The sequence below is a fragment of the Giraffa tippelskirchi genome, chromosome 11, assembly GCF_054371585.1.
Source record: "Giraffa tippelskirchi isolate mGirTip1 chromosome 11, T2T-mGirTip1v1.2.pri, whole genome shotgun sequence".
In the NCBI taxonomy this organism is placed as follows: domain Eukaryota; kingdom Metazoa; phylum Chordata; class Mammalia; order Artiodactyla; family Giraffidae; genus Giraffa; species Giraffa tippelskirchi.
In genome coordinates, this window is record NC_137285.1 from 49,728,351 (window position 1) to 49,744,523 (window position 16,173).

At 43.5% G+C, this 16,173-nt stretch overlaps 1 protein-coding gene across 5 annotated transcripts in view; it reads right to left on the reverse strand.

Annotated features, from left to right (window-relative positions):
* SLC7A11 (solute carrier family 7 member 11) overlaps positions 1 to 16,173 on the reverse strand; it is a 979,966-nt gene that overhangs the window by 916,147 nt on the left and 47,646 nt on the right. For all 5 annotated transcript variants that reach the window (XR_014068605.1, XR_014068602.1, XR_014068600.1 and 2 more), the window contains one exon: positions 2,765 to 2,944. The gene's annotated coding sequence lies outside the window, so the exon portion shown is untranslated. The remainder of the gene's footprint in view (positions 1 to 2,764; positions 2,945 to 16,173) is intronic.

Genomic DNA, 16,173 nt, shown 5'->3' on the forward strand with positions numbered 1-16,173 from the left:
AAGACAGAAGGAAGGAAGAATGGGAGGGAGGAAACTTGCCTTGTCTCCTCCTCCTTCCTTACAAATGATGGTCCAGTAGTCTTCTGTTTGTTTAGTTGGTTTTATTCATTTATAGTTTGATCTTATCAGAGGAATCTGATATATCTTCAGAAGGAAATCAAGTTTTCACAAATACTGGAGACTAATTTAGCTAATAAACATCTCAAGGTATTTCAAAAGCAAATATTTGATAGCAAGAGTGATTGACCTTACTAACAGGGCAGAAGATAAAGGAATTTAGACAAAGTCAGAAAAAGTCAGTAGTAGGACCGAAAACAAAAACCAAGTTTCCAAGCAGCTCATTCAGTATGATTTTTTTAAGCCAAAATTTTGTGATGCGGCAGCTATTCTACAGTGGAAAATTGCCCCTGGGAAGAAACAAGAGTTCATCAAAGGCAGAGGGTCGAGTCCTCTGTCTGCTGTGGAGAGACAATGGTCATATTGCTATGCACCCCATAAATCACAAATAACAATATCCCGAGGCATTCTCTCCTGTATTAAAAGATAAGAAACTGTTTTTGTTTCCAGAATCATTGCTCTCCTTCCCCGCTTCACACAGCTCATGTAATTCAGAAGATAGACTTCATTCAAAGAATGAAAAATAGTTAAGTCTGAGTCCCGGTGCCTCTCTTCATCAATTCAGCAACTGCAGAACGTTATCTGCCTTGTAAGTACTCAGCACCCTCTAACAAGATGAATTTCTTTCCTAAAACAGGTTTGTACTTAGGGCTTCACCACCAGCAACGTTAGCACCACTCTGAGAAAAAGATGCGTTGCTATAAGAAGCCTATATATGGGCTTTATAGATTGCAGGTAGACCTCAACTTTGGAGAAAAAGAGATACACAGTACTCATAAATAATGACTCTTCACCAAAAAATGATAAGGAGGTATTCTCCATGAATTCTGGCAGAATCAGAGAGGCAGGCTCCAAAATCATCACCCAACTGAAGATGGCTTCAGAGGTTGTCTGCAGGCAGCACTCTCTACACAGTCTCCCCAAAGTGTAGTCCGTACACTAGCAGCTTCAGTGCCACCTGGGAGCTTGTGAGAAATGCAGAATCTCAGGCCCCTCCATGGTTATATTGAATCAGTATGTGCATTTTCACAAGATCCATAGGATATTTGTATGCACGTTGGAGTCTGAGAAACACTGGACTAAAGGAAATTATGCAGTAGACAGTTTGAGCCAAGAAGCTAAAGGAAAACAACAATGTGCACACTCACGCGCGCGCACACACACACACACACACACACACACACACTGCTCTGAGGCGAATGGAACCACAAAAGGACACCCCTGTTCTAGCCTGAACTACCCACAGGCTGGTACCCAGCGCTCTGCCATCTCTCATCCCTCCACCTCACCACCCCTCCCATGGGTCTTGGATCCATGACCCGCAGTCACCCTAAGTCAAGGACAGGTGCTGAGACGCCTCACACCCTGTTATCCCAGAAAGATGATCATATGATTATTACCTTTCATTCTATTAAAGTGATGAACCACATTTACTGATTTGCATGTGTTGAAATCATCTTTGCATCACAAGGGTGAACCTCTCTTGATCATGGGGTATATAAATCCCTTTAATGTGATGTGAATACTGTTTTGTTGAGAATTTTTGTGTCCATATTCATCAGGGATATTGGCATGTAGTTTGCTTTTCTTATAACCCAACTGCTTTATTTTAGTTGTCTGGGAGACAAAAGGAAATAAATGGAAACAAGTCCACAAGTCCACTTACTGAGTGACTACTATGTACCAGGCCCTGTCCCTATGTCATCTCATTGCTTCTAACAACCATGCAAAGGTAACAGCATTAGCTCTAATTTACTAATTAAAAAACTGAAGCTTTGCCCTAGATCACACAGCAAGAAAATGTTTAAGTTGGGATCTCACTCTGGATTGCAAGTTCTATTCTTTCTCCTATACCGCAATGACACGGAAACTGAGATTTTTAATCTTATTTCTTAAAGGGAAAAAGGAGCCAGTTCTATATGACTCCACTTTCACAGGAAACTAGATTCTGTCCACAGCAGGATATCTGGTTTCAACAAGGCCAGAAATTGTTCAAGTTGTTACTGAAGATGGGAAGGAAATTTATGAAATGTGATGAAATCTTTGTCTGACCGCCTTCTAAGCACCTGTATAGGTCAACCAAGCCAAATATGTTCCAAAGCACGCATTTCCCTTAAAGCATTGACTTGAATGATGGCATGAGGAGAAACCCACTTCCATAGAAGGCACCCATTCCATTTAAACAGTTCACCCTCAAATGGAGTCAAGTAGGTTTCAATTGTTTGTCGAAAGCCACACAGAATATTCCATACCTCTTTCTTCAACCACCCTTTAAGAACTGAAGACAAAAACCAGGACACACACAAAATAAGAATTTCTCTTTTGCCATTAAATACACTTGGTCTTTAATCTCTTCCTCAGATGACAGGATTTTCCATCCCATTTCCATTCTGGTTCTGCCCCCAGGCACACATCACGCCCCACATGAGCACCGGTACCTAGCCCATCTCGCAAATATGGCCACCCTGTGGCTGAGGCAGAGTCACTTTCTCGGTTTAGTTTCACCCCATCTGTCTCTTTCCATCCTTTACCCAGCCCCTCACACACAAGCTGATCCAAAATGTAATCCATCTACGGAGGGGCGATGCTGTGATAACTGCACAAATGCATTAACTCTCCGAAGTGTTTCACCAACCCACTCACCCACCTGCCTCCGAAGACTCTCCTTTTGAAGTGGCAATGTGATCAATCAAGTCAGTTTCGTGTTCCACAGCCCACACAGTACAGGGAAAAAATTAATGACACCGACTGTTCTTGCTAGAGAAGCAACTCAACTAGACAGCAGCCTTCATGACAACAGGAAAGGAGCACTTCACTTTTAGTCATCCTGTAAGAAAAGAAAATATACATGTAAATGGGGGGCGGGGTACTTGATGTATAGATGAAATAAAAAGCCATTTGCCCAAAGGCCACATCAGGACTTATGCTCTACTGGCCTAAGTAAAAAGCTAGGATTCCTCTTCTCACTTGGTGCTTAAGCATTTCACAGACACCAAAGGCAATGAAGGCAGAGACTTGATTTAGAGTCTAAACTCAGCCCTTGTGGTTTGCAGATTGGGACTTCCAAAGCAACTCAATGGAAATGGATAGACTACAAGGACAGGAGAGTCCCCTCCATGCCATCCATCATAGTCTCCCAGCAGCTCCACTTCATTTCCTGCCCACCAGACCCAGGGAGTACAGACCCAGGCTGGCTACATTTCTCTCTCTCTCTCTCTCTCATTCATTCTCTCTCTCTTATTCTTGCTCTTGCTCTCTCTCTGTCTCTGCCTGCCCCTCATCCCTGTTTCAAGACAAGCCCAGGAGCCAGCCTCTTCATTGTAGAACTCACATCCACCCCTTGCAGGGGGAGAAGCATGAGGTGTTTAGACCTCATCTGGTCAGCTCTACACATGCCTGCCAGGCCTCACTCTCCCTCTCACAATCCTCAGGATAGAGCCTCTCCATCCTCCTTATTTCTATCTACCCAGACCTACTCAGATTTCCATACTCTTCCTTACACATTTGTTCTTAAATTAGATTTCCCATTACCGGCTTTATTTACATAGAAACAGCATAGAGTGGTTTGGAATTTGGATGTTGGAGAACTAACTAATTTGGATGTTTACAGCAATGGTTTTTCACCTCTCTCCAGCAGAGACCTGGGGCATCTCTGGAACTTTTTCAGCAGCCAAAGGAATAGCCTCTGAATGGGCTTTGGACTCCTTCACCTTTCTCACATTTATACCTAGGAACTCTATGTGGGGCTTTTCTTTGATAGGAATACTCTTCCACTCAAAAGGAGGGAAAAAAAAAAAACATTAGTACAGGGCACCATATTCCTTCCCTCGCTTATCACCCTATAAACCACAACACACACACACAGGATGATGAGTACCTTCCTCACCCGGCCATGAGAGAGAAAGAGCTAAGGAAAGCCTTCAAGCTGGACACTAAAAAGCCACCAACAGGCAGAATGCTTCTGCTTCAGTGTCTCACAGTGCTTGGAATGCACGATACCAGACAAGGCAGGATCACCAAGGCCAGCTGTTCATTATTCAGATGTGAAAATGGAAACTCACAGAGGTTAATGGCTGGCTTTATTAACTCAGAAGCGAAGTCACTACCACAATTTTTTCACATAGGAGACACTCTGTGTTGAAAGAATAAATGTTTACATAATGAATGTGTTACTATATACCAGACTCCTTCCAGAAAAGGCTTCAGGTAGTTTTCAAAGAGACATAAAAACCAAAAAAAAGAATGGTATTTAATAGGAATGAACAAAGAACTAGCAGCTGTGATTAGAGTTTTCCTTGTCTCAAATTCAAGCTCCAAAAATTTGCTCTTTGCTGTGACAAGTACTCCAGACTTTGAAAATTTACATTCATTGCACTTTTCTAGGCTGTCCTAAATTTTGAGTGATGAACAATTTCCTACTGAGAACTTTAAATAACCAGTGAGATGCCAATGAGGACTTGCAGGCAAGGAGGTGTCTTCGCGGGCCATGTGTTATATTTAGGTGGATCCTGCCTTGATTTCATGAAAATGTCTTTGCTCTTCTCTCAAGACCAGACGCTTTCTACTTGCATTTTCTATAAGAAACAGGATCAGGTTGTGACAAAGAGCAGGCCAAGCAGAGGGCCTAACAAGCCACGTAGATTGACTGGACCTTCATGTGCAGGTCCCTTACAGGATGAGGCCACCGTCTCAATTCTCCAAGGTTCACCCAGGGACCAGTGGCAACAGCATCCCCCAGGGGCTTTGTCAGACATGCAGGATCTCTGATTCCTCCCCAGGCCCATTGGACAGGAATCTGCATTTTAACAAGATTTCCAGGTGATCTGAAGGCATGTTCAAGTTTGAGAAATAGTGATCCACAGTATTCCTGGTCTCTCAGATGTGGTCATTCACAATGCAGCCAGAGAATAAATACAGCCTGACCTGCATGCCTGGAACAGGACACCTCAATGAGAGATGGTTATTCTGTGGGGGGAGGGAGAGGGAAGCTGGTTTGAGTTTTGTTTGCTTTTAGAGCTTCTCTGTTGTTGTCCTTGTGGCTTGCTCTTCAGTGAAAATATCAAATGAAAGTCAAATGGGAAAAAGGTGTTTTTTTGAGCCAATTTGATTAGTCATACCTTGGCCCATGCTGACAAAGGGATTCACCCCCGGGGGTACCATTGTTCTTGAGGACTGACTTTGTTGGAGAGAAAACTTTTGTTTCCAGAGGCACAGGCTACACAGCACGGAGTGGAATAGAAATATGGCAATTATCCAGTTCATTTACTTGCTGTACACAGTCAGACAAACCAATCCAGGTAGTACGGGCTATAAAAAACATTCAGAGATGCCTGAATTATCTAGGTTCACTGCTAACACTGTTCCGAGGCACTGGATGACAGCCAGACTTGCACATCACTTTGTGCTTTTAAACATAGTGCCAGGGGAACCTGTACCAGCAGACTGAGAAAGGAAGGGGCAGGCGAAGGTAACCCCTAGACCCAGGTGGCATCTGATGGGGGTGACATTAGGCTTGGCAGAGCTCCGGCTGCACTGTTTGCAAAGCACTTATCACATGGAAGCTAGGGCGGCCTGCCAAAATACAGACACCGGGACCAAGCAAAGGATAATTGCTATAAATCCCATACAGAGAGCGAAGACAGAGATGTCAGCAAAACACGTCTCCTGGCTGGATAGCAGCACACACAGGACTGCAGGGTAGAGTCGGACAAGACAGGGAAGATCTTTGAAAAGGCCAAATTTGTTCAAAGCAGGTATGGCAGGCCAGCTGGAAGACATGTCAGTCAAGGACTAGACTCTCCGCTCCAAGGTATTTCTGTCACTTGGCCATGACAGCTTCCCGAAACTAAATATAAGGAAAAATTACAACTAGATTTCCTCCAGGCCTGGTATACACTTATTGCAATTTCGAAAGAGTCTAGATTAACCAGAGTTTGTTCAGCCCCTCTTAAGTGCCAGGTCTCTTTTCAGTCTTACAAATGTGGTTATTTTGGTGGAGGAGGGGTTTAACCAAGAGCTCACCACCCTTTTTTTTTTTTTCACCACACCTTGAAACTTGCTGGTTCTTTGTTCTCTGACCAAGGATTAAAGCCGCACCCCTTGCAGTGGAAGCATGGAGTCCTAACCACTGAACCACCAAGGAGGTCCTGGGACCACCACCCTTAAGGGGTTCTTGTTTGGACTTTAGGGATCCCTCAATTTCCTAAAATTGTTTGAAAATATGTCCATGTATCTTTTTTCCCTGGGAGCAGAGACCATCACTTTCATCAGATCCTCTAAGAGATCCAGGACTACAAGGTAAAGAATTACCACTAGCTGGATGAAGGAACTAAGACCTATGGGATATTCTCTATGCAGCCTTGTACTTGGTGACATCATTTAACGTGCCTACAAACCCTAAGGTAAGTGGCATTATCCCCATTTTATAGCTAAGGGTAAGTAAGGCTAAAAGAGGATAACAAGCCTTACCAGGTAAACTCACACAATAACTGTAAGAACTGAAACATAAACTCAGACTTATCTAATCCAAAACCCATGCTTTTCTATGAGGCTATGGGCTTCCCCGATGGCTCAGTCAGTACAGAATCTGCCTACAATGTGGGAGGCCCAGATTCAATCCCTTGGGTTGGGAAGATCCCCTGGAGGAGGGCATGGCAACCCATTCCAGCATCTTGCCTGGAGAATCCCCATGGACAAAGGAGCCTGGCGGGCTACAGTCCACTGGGTCACAATGAGTCGGACACGACTGAGCTACTACTAACACAGAGGATGCGCTTCCTGAGTGCTTTATGGGGATGGGGCTGCAGGGGGAGGAGGATAAGAATCAGTGAAGGGGGACTTCCCTGCTGGTCCAGTGGTTGAGACTTTGCCTTCCAATGCAGGGGGTGCAGGCTCAATCCCTGCTCAGGGAGCTGAGATACCACATGCCTCCAGGCCAAAAAACCAAAACATAAAAAACAGAAGCAATATTGTAACAAATTCAATAAGAAGCCTTTAAAAAAAAAAAAAAAACTAACCCACAGCAAAAAAAAAGAAGAAGAAGAAGAATTAGTGAACGAAGGCAGCAAGGAAAACCAATCTGACATTTTAGCTGGCTCTTGAAGAAAGAGTTGAGCTGGGACATCTAGGAGTACTGGATGGCTAAACAGTTCACTCTGTTTTTCCATGAGATAGTATAAAACCCAATCCTTTTGGCCAATACAATAGAAGGAAGGAAATCCCAGGTGGAGGGGACAAGGCAAGAGTCAGAGCAGTGAGAAGGGGTTAAATGTTGGGGGCAGGGGGGCGCCCTCCCTATCAGATCAGGAGCTTCCTAAAGGCTCAAGAACCAAGCAACAGTCACAGGACCAAGTGCCTGTAGGGGTTAAATATCTGGCTCCTTTAGTTCTAAATTTCCTGTTACCCAAACTGCAGCGCAACCAGAGGATAACCCTCCCTACTGGAGCCCCTGATACAAAGTCCAGGAGCCGCAGCTTAATGCCTGGCATCCATTCAAACAAGTGCATTTTGTTTATTTCTAATGTGTCTGAGCCCAGTGAGCAGGTTTACAGCAGGTCAGGAAGATGCCAGGAGCTTTTACCAGGGCCACCGGAGTCCACGCAGAACACACAGCCTCTCTGGAAGCAAAAGATCATCCGTTAAGTGTGTGGCTTTAATGCAGCTCCGTTCCCCTAAGATGCTCCTGTTTCAATATAAATAATATCCCGAGACTAAAATATTCCATGCGCACCCCCAACACATTTAATCAGGCTTTCGGATGCGCACTGACTATACTGCAGGCTCCTGCTGCCTTCTGAAATGGAAAAGCCACTCATATTAGCATGGAATCCCATGTAATTGAATTGTGGTTTTAAATTCTGTGATTAACAGATGGCACCGTCTTGTCCCAGTGTGCCCCTGGAGACACAACACACACCCCTTTGGATCATCACCAGCAGCCATGCTCTCTTTAGCCCTGGTGTTATTTTAGCACTTAACTCTCTTTTATAAAGGGGCCATTTCACAAGCATTGTTAAGGCTCAGGTAACAGCTTCTACCAAATCGTCTCACTGGCTTGTAAATGAATTTAAGTGTATTACCGCCTAAACCTCGTCAGGCTCCCTAGTTGGGAATTCTTGAGATTTTCTTCCCCAAAAGTGAAAGTCAAAAAATATTAAAAGATAAAGAGACATGATTCATCTTGGTTCAGCAGATCATAAGTTCCTCGAGGGCAGGGAGAGTTTATTCGGCTGATTGATTTAATATTTATTGAGTCGTAACTAGCTTCATGGACCATAGAAATAAATCTATTGATGCGCTTCATTACAAGAAAAAGTGTTGCTGTCTCTACATAGAACCAAGAAGCATTGACTTTGATGCTTTCTTTCCTTTATACTGATTAACAAACTTGAAAGAGCAGCTCCTGCTCTAAAAAATATATGAGTAGAAAATACTGCGTTCTGTTGCATAAAACTGAAATAAAAGATTCTCCCTTTCTGAAATAGCTATGTGCTAGGAAACAGGGTAACCGCTGGAAAAGGGGGCAGAGGGATTCATCATCCCTGAAAACCTTTTACTTTCACAGCACACCATCTCAGAACTCCTGTATCGTTACGAGATCTCAAACTTAGTATTTTCTTTAAACCATGTTTTCCACTGGAATGAATGGGCTGCACAAGGAAACTTAAAAATTTTTAAAGACATACCCAAAAAGCAGACAAAGTTCTACCAGAGTCACTATCGAGGCCAGGAAACATGTGCCCATAAATGCATTACTTACTTGTGCCTGCCAGCATACCACCTAAAAGTGCTATCTTTAGGCAGGAAGGGGAATAGATACAGAAGAAAGGGTGGCTGCGGTTTCATCCACATCAATAAACATCTACCAGAACGGCACACCCCAGGGCTCCCGGGTAATTGTTAGACCAACTTTTGGCAGCTCGTTATCAATTCAGTGTGGGTGCTGCTTTGTAAACACATCTAATTTGGTTTTAAATTTTAATCCATAAAGTCATTACTAAAGGACTCCAGGCTGCTGAAATGATGAACCAACTGCTTCCAAAGCAGACAGAAAGGCACCAGCGCCGGCCAGGGCTGTCTGTCCTCCCCTCTTTGTCTCTGGATTCACCTTGTCTCTCATTTCCTTCGCAGCGATGTGCACGGTCTCCCACTCACCGAAGATTTTCTGTTGCTACCCAAATGTTCTCTCTCCCTGTCTCTCTCTGTGTTCATGCCTGTCTGTGTGTGAAGGCTGTCTTTCTTTGTTTCTCAGTCTCTGTCTTTCAGACACACACATACACACACATATACACACACCTGCACACAAGTTTTTTGTCTCTTTCTGACCCAGTATTCCAATCACTGCCTCCTCTACTCTTACCATTTAATCTACTTCTCTAACATAAAAATTGTCCTTTAACAAAAAGATCAGTTTGAAGGAAAGAAACCGTCTTAAAGAGTTAATGGCAGGGAACATAGCTGACTGACAGATGGACTGACCAACCACATGGGCCACCAGCATCTCAGATATTGCCCTCCTTTGAGTATTGGTTCTCATGGCTACTTACTCACAAGAGGAGGGGGTTTTTTCAGTGTAAAGATCAAACAGTGAATCTTTCAAAACATAGCGTATGATAAACTCTGGTTTCTTTAACAAATTATGTATCAAACTTGGTTCTTAGGAACGGATGGATTTTAACCCGTTATGTTCACCCTTCATAACAACCTTGTGAGGATGGTATTAAAGCTCCTCTCCCCTGTTTCACGGGAGACTGAAGCACATAGAGGTCAAGTAACTTGCCCCAAGTCACACAACGAGAAAGTGATTGTCAGGATTTCCACCCAGATAATTTGTCTCCAGAGTCTGCTTTTAACCACTACTCTCTGCTGCTTCTTATTTGAATGACTGTATTTTTATCTAATTAACAGGAAATTCTGCATTTACTTTTTATGCATTCTATCTACCAGTAGATTTTCTCTCATTAGTTTTCTCTAGCAAAGAAAAGAGATGACTGATCTACCTTGTGGCTAATTATTACCCTATTTACCCTATTAAATAAATATTTACTCTGTTGTGCAAATAAGTAATTGCTCAAAACTCCTGTTTTTGACTCCCCACCATTAAATAGAGATATTCTAGTAAACCTTTCACCTTCCTTCATCTCACTCCTTTTGACAGTCCATATACCTAACCATGGAGTTTCCCTTGTGGTTCAGATGGTACAGAATCTGCCTGCAATGCAGGAGACCCAGGTTCAACCCCTGGGTCAGGAAGATTCCCTGGAGAAAGGAATGGCTACCCACTCCAGTATTCTTGCCTAGAGAATTCCATGTTCAGAGGAGCCTGGCGGGCTATAGTCCTTGGGGTCACAAAGAGTCGGACACAACTGAGCGACTAACACACACACACCCCTAACCATACCCAAGTCCCTTTCTGAAAAGCAGCCTATTAAAGAATCATTGTCAAGGACTTCACTCGACTGCTCAGTGAGGGTTAGTAGCATGTCAGAGCAGCCAAGCAAACATTGCCCTGGAGACCCAACACTCAGGCCAGGCAGCTTCCCTGGAGAAGAATCCGTGTTGATCTAGAAACTCTTCATGTGCTGTGCTGCTCTTTAATAGCCGACTTCACTTCCGTGAATTCAAAGTGGGCAAAATAAACTCTCCACCATTTGGGGAAGCCGGGAGACAGAATACATTCTTTTCTGTAATCATATTTTCAGGGCTTCCCTGTTGACTCAGTGGTAAAGAATCCGCCTGCCAACGTAGGCGACATGGGCTCGATCTCGGATCCGGGAAGATTCCACATGCCTCAGAGCAACTAAGCCCATGCACGACAACTACTGAGCCTGTGCTCTGGAGCCCAAGAGCCGCAACTACTGAAGCCCGTGTGCCCCAGACCCCAGGCTCCACAGCAAGAGAAGCCTCCACAATGAGAAGCCCACACACTGCAACAAAGAGTAATCCCCACTCGCCACAACTAGAGAAAAGACCACGCAGGAATGAAGACCTAGCACAGCCAAAAGCAAATAAACAAATAAAATTATAAATAATAATATTTTATGTTCTGCGGGACTGGTGTTTTTAGTGCCGTTTTGTCCAAAGTATGCTTCGTTTTAGGATCTGAAAACCCAAAGGCCCCAGGATTTTTTTTTTCCTTCTCTTTCAAAAATGGATGGTTCTGCTTTTCATTTAAGGTGCAGTTTAGAAAGAAGCAGCCTGTGAAACCAATTAACTAATTGGAAATCACTTAATGGCTGTGGCAGCATTTCGGATTTCTGGCACGGGTTCACAGCAGTCAGGAGAAACTGCTTTCCAATATTATGATAAGGTAAGCTGTGGAGGTCTCACCGGGGGTGGCTGAAGGCTGCTGTGAGCAACAATCAGCTCTAATCTGCCCACCAAAATAATGGAGACATTATAACACGGAATCCAGTGATTGGAAAGTAAGCATGACATAAAATTCCAAAGATATGCAGAGATCTGCTGAGAAGAAATGTGCAGCTGTAGTTCCTGGCTATGATGTTTGAGAGCTTCCAATCTTCACACAGACATTATGCGTTTGAAATGGCTCTCAGAGAGACAGCCAGACGTGTGGGGAAGGAGAGGTGACAGGAGGAAAGGGAAAAAAAAATAAGAGTAAATGCTCACCCTAGCACAATTGTCCAACTAATTGTTTTAGTATGAAGAGAATCATTGTTCACATTAAGGAAATAATCCAGTTAATTGCTCAAGAGTTAACAGAGCCAGAGAAAACAAATTACCCCAAACACAATATTTTATCCATTTGCCATTTGCTTGTTCCAAGGTAGTGAGTTCTCTCAGCATATATCTAAATAGCAGAGTTCATGAGAACCAAAATCATCAGTGTCACAAACAGTACCAGCCATCTCTAATAGTGTATCTATTTCCTTTTCCCTTTGTTTTGAAAGAAAAGCACAGGCATACACATAGGCCTCGGTGATTTAAAATTGCTTTGAGGTGGACCACTAGTTTCCTGTCTCCTGGGCCTCAGAATTGTTTTGTGATTACGGCAAATCTCTTCACCTCTCTTTCCCTTAGCTTACTCAGCTGTAAAATGGCCTGACACCTATTCAAAGAAACAGGTATTCAAATGACGGGTGAATTCTGCAAACATAGAGCCAGGCTGCTATAAATTCTTCCAGCAATAACAAACGTTCACTTTTTCTCCCACACGGATACCATGAGTTTGGGCAACAAAGACTCTGTCCCAGAGATATTCACTGTTGTTTTCATATACAACAGAAATTCTCTACACATGCTTGTCACTCCACTGCCAGCATGGGGGCATCGTCCAGACTCCGGCTTTATTAATTTAGTAATAATGACCCACTGGGTAGTGACTTAGATGTTGTACCTGGCCATGACCCAAAGGAAGATGTTCTCTTTTCAGGCAGCAGCATGAAGAAAGACAATACCACTCAGCCAAATCGCTGTGATAACCATTAGCCTGCCAGACCACAGGACCAGGTTAGCCCTGTTCTCACACCTGCTGGGACATCAGACGCCCATTTAAAGCACACTCCACTTTGTAGAGTCTCATCCCTGGAGGTTCTTCAGCCACAAAACCCCCAGGGCAAGGAGTGCAACATTAAGACTGATGATTATTGTCTAATAAGACTAATAAACTGATGATTATTTTCAACCTGCTTATTTAACTGTATATTGTCACCCTGCTTATTTAACTTATATGCAGAGTACATCATGAGAAATATCAGGCTGGATGAAGCACAAGCTGGAATCAAGATCTCCAGGAGAAATATCAATAACCTCAGATATGCAGATGACACCACCCTTATGGCAGAAAGCGAAGAAGAACTAAAGAGCCTCGTGATGAAAGTCAAAGAGGAGAGTGAAAAACTTGGCTTACAACTCAACATTCAGAAAACTAAGATCATGGCATCTGGTCCCATCACTTCATGGCAAATAGATGGGGAAACAATGGAAACAGTGACAGACTTTATTTTGGGGGGCTCCAAAATCACTGCAGATGGTGACTGCAGCCATGAAATTAAAAGACGCTTGCTCCTTGGAAGAAAAGTTATGACCAACCTAGATAGCATATTAAAAAACAAAGACATTACTTTGCCAACAAAGGTCTGCCTAGTCAAAGCTATGGTTTTTCCAGTAGTCATGTATGGATGTGAGAGTTGGACTATAAAGAAAGCTGAGCGCTGAAGAATTGATGCTTTTTTTTTTTTTGTAAATTTATTTATTTTAGTTGGGGGCTAATTACTTTACAATATTGTAATAGTTTTTGCCATACATTGACATGAATCAGCCATGGGTTTTGAACTGTGGTGTGGAGAATACTCTTGAGAGTCCCTTGGACTGCAAGAATATCCAACTAAGGTCCATCCTAAAGGAAATCAGTCCTGAATATTCACTGGAAGAACTGATGCTGAAGCTGAAACCTCCAATACTTTGGCCGCCTGATGCGAAGAACTGACTCATTGGAAGAGACCCTGATGCTGGGAAAGATTGAAGGCAGGAGGAGAAGGGGATGACAGAGGATGAGATGGTTGGATGGCATCACCGACTCGATGGACATGATCATTTGAATAAGCTCCAGGAGTTGGTGATGGACAGGGAAGCCTGGCGTGCTACAGTCCATGGGGTTGCAAAGAGTCGGACACCACTGAGCAACTGAACTGAAAACTGATGATTCTTCCCTTAAAACAATGCTTCAAAAACAAAACAAAACAAAAAAAAACAAACAATGCTTCATTCTGACCTGGGGGAAAATTTGTTTAGCTTATTGCCTTTCTTAGGATTTCATTTCTAATCTGCATTCTAGAAAATGACATCCTACTAATACCAAGATTATATCAAGACAATAGGGCTGATAAACTAATGTTAATTACCAGTGAAGATAATAAGTAAAAGAGATCAAGGAATGTAAGGATATACCAGGGAAGCCACTGCACCAAGAATTTCCTGAATGTGAGCGGAACTCATGAAATAAGAGGGAAACATCTTCATCTTCATAAGAAAAGAAAAACCTCCAAAATATCAAAGGAGAAAAACCCTGCACATGAACCTTTCAGATTTGACTCAGAACATTTTCCAAAAGAAGGAACCTGAAGAAAAACATGTGATGCAGTTGATAGCATTCCGAAGCTTCTCTGTCCCACTTACAGAACATTTCTCACTGACCCAAAGGTGAGGCTCTACCCACAAAGACAGGCTGAACGCCAACTTAGACAGCCTCATTTGCAAAGCTCGGCACTCTGGAGTTTAAATGTCCCCGCTTAACAAATGGTGAGCAATTTAGTCCACCACGTGTAGGCGAGACCAAGGCCAAAGTCTAACAATAGCTCCCCTCTCTCTGAGTCCTTGAATTAGCGAATGCTATTACAAAAAGAAAATATACTTTTATCTAGGTTGTTCCGTTTTCCCTTGGCTGTCTTCTGTGGCTTTGCCTATAAGCTCACAGTTTGTAGTTAAATTGGACAATTACTGGGTGAGAAGTGAATAATTAATGAACAGTCACTGTAGATGTTTGGGAAACTGTGACCCAATCATCGAACGAATAGCTGAACCACTGAAATAAATGACTTGTTCCACTCATTACCTGATCAGCATTTGTTTAGAGGTTCCTGGGTGCCCTATCAAAATTCTAATCAGTTCTATTTAAATTACATTTTTTGCGCTGCATTGTTATAAATGCTAATTTATGCCTAGAATGGAACAGCTTTATTTCGTACCTCCTGAAGAAACGGATGAATAAAAACATACTTCTACAGGGCATAAAAGATTATCAAGGGTTCAACCACTATTGGATTTTGCACTTGCCAAAACACATCCTGAAACTCAGAGCTGAAACTTTAGGAGACAACAAGGACATTCAGATCCTCCCATCACAAAGCCGTCCTCATGAGGAGGCAGAGGATTGTCACGGTAGCATCTGCAACCACAACCAGGGACTTCCTGCCATTGGGGACAAGAGCAGCTTTCAGGGTGAGGAATGAAAAGAAGGGGATATCGTTACTGCCTGAAAATACTGATCCCCCACATCTTAAAAGCAGATGGTTATTTCAGAATCTCTGGGTAATGTCCTCGAATTGAGAAGAATTTCTCCAAACCTGGTACCCCATCTGCTTTTTAAAAGATGTCCATATCCACTAGCTTGCAGGCGGTGACTGAGTTATCATAGCAAATGGTAACTCCACATCTCCTTTTACAATTAGTTTGGCCTCCCAACCTTAGTACAAAGCGCCACTCTAAGCAGCAAGAAATGCTCCAGCCAAGAGGAGACATAAGCACAGTTTTGTCACGGGAAACACTGAAGCCACCTGACCTGGCCAGGCAAGAGAGTAGCCACTTGCATGAATTATTGTAACAACAGGAGGTCCTGGTAAGGGACATGAAACTAACACGCTACCACCAATGAGGAAGAATTCGGGAAAGGTCAAGAGGAGAGAGGGGCTGCCAGCCCACATGTCCTACCAACCTCCCAGATTCTTTCTCGCTGGCATCCATCTTGGCTGAGCAATGTGTACCCCACCAGGAAGGACCTTGAGACAGAATGACTGGCCAGAGACAACCTGGAAACTAACCCCATCACCATAAAACCCAAGACTGTGAGCCACGTGGCAGAGCAGTTCTCCTGGATTCCCTTACCTCCTGCTCTCCACCCAGGCGCCCCTTCCCAATAAACCTCTTGCTTTGTCAGCACATGTCTCCTCGGACAATTCATTTCTGAGTGTGAGACAAGAGACCACACTCAGGCCCTGGAAAGGGTTCCCCTTCCTGCAACAGTTTTACACTGATGTAGAAGCCAGGCCAACTTCTGGCCTACAGGTGACCAGATGGGCCCCAAGTCATTTGGGATACAGAAAACCTCAGAAGAGAAAGGAGATTGAGAGTGGTGCTCTAGAAATAGCTAGAAATCTCCTAATGAGACCAAAACAATCCTACTTGTAAAACTACTTTGTTTTACTGCAGGGCTTGTGGGACCTTAATTCCTCAAGCAGGGATTGAACCCCGGGCCCCCAACAGTGGAAGTGCAGAGTCCTAACCACTGGACGGCCAGGGAAGTCCCTTGTAAATCTACCT